The sequence below is a fragment of the Austrofundulus limnaeus genome, unplaced genomic scaffold (genome assembly GCF_001266775.1).
Source record: "Austrofundulus limnaeus strain Quisiro unplaced genomic scaffold, Austrofundulus_limnaeus-1.0 Scaffold2530, whole genome shotgun sequence".
Classification (NCBI taxonomy): Eukaryota; Metazoa; Chordata; class Actinopteri; order Cyprinodontiformes; family Rivulidae; genus Austrofundulus; species Austrofundulus limnaeus.
This window is the reverse complement of record NW_013954932.1, coordinates 22,277-23,530: the sequence shown is the minus strand read 5'-3', so window position 1 is coordinate 23,530 and position 1,254 is coordinate 22,277. Positions and strand designations below refer to the sequence as shown.

General features: G+C 33.8%; 1 protein-coding gene across 1 annotated transcript in view; it reads right to left on the bottom strand.

Annotated features, from left to right (window-relative positions):
* Nucleotides 1–504: 504 nt before the first annotated feature.
* The window catches only part of LOC106511128 (high mobility group protein B1), a gene marked incomplete at its 5' end in the record, with an annotated part of 17,439 nt that continues 16,689 nt past the window's right edge, over nt 505–1,254 (bottom strand). Inside the window, 1 exon segment of the mRNA XM_013999873.1 lies at nt 505–765.

The following is a 1,254-nucleotide window of genomic DNA, read 5'->3' as shown; positions in this document are numbered from 1 at the left end:
GATCAACACTGATCACATGAAGAGAGGACCATCAGCCTAACCATCAACTGTTATACTTTGATTATCCCTGTTGTTCATAGAGGACCATCAGCCTAACCATCAACTGTTATACTTTGATTATCCCTGTTGTTCATAGAGGACCATCAGCCTTAAATTATTTTTAGGTTTTAGGTCACGCTGCTTCTCATCTGCCTGACAATCACCAGTGATTAAAAAAATGAAACCTCTAGTAATAAACATGTCTAACATAAGTCCTGTTTGTTTTTATGGTTTTTCATATGGTTGTAAAACTCTTAAAGCTCCACCTTTTTTGGTTGTGGTGAAACTAACCGAACAAACCAACTCTAAATTATCTGGTGAAACAATTATCCAGTGAATCAATTATCTGGTGAATTAATTATCTGGCGAATCAATTATCTGGTGAATCAATTATCTGGTGAATTAATTATCTGGCGAATCAATTATCTGGTGAATCAATTATCTGGTGAATCAATTATCTGGTGAATCAATTATCTGGTGAATCAATTATCTGGCGAATCAATTATCTGGTGAATCAATTATCTGGTGAATTAATTATCTGGCGAATCAATTATCTGGCGAATCAATTATCTGGTGAATCATTTATCTGGTGAATCAATTATCTGGTGAATCAGTTATCTGGTGAATCAATTATCTGGTGAATCAATTATCTGGTGAATCAATTATCTGGTGAATCAATTATCTGGTGAATCAATTATCTGGTGAATCAATTATCTGGTGTGCACANTTATAATTCCATACTCACCATTTTTACCAACCACTTAGAAAAAACTACCAAACCATCTGCACAAACCCCCTTCATCTAAATTAACCAAATAATGTACTGTTTCAATGTGACACCTTCCAAACTTTCATCTAACCTTCCTGTAATGATTATATCAATAACATAATTCAAACAGCTATACCTCCATTATTTCAATTAACCATTATGTATTTCTCTGCTGCCACCTTCAGGCCTAATACGTGTAAACTGTAAGTAAGCAAATAATTGAACTTCATTACTATCAATACCCCCTTCACCGACACAAATATCACAAAGCACCCCACAGAAAGCAACAAATACAATTAAAAATCATTAAAAACCATAAAACAAAACAACCATCTCTAGTTCTTTCTGTAACACAAAACACCCCATATTTGAAAACTTCCTTAAATGATCTGCCATCATCAAGTCACTTGAACCTTAAAGCTGTTTCTAAACTATATCATAAATCC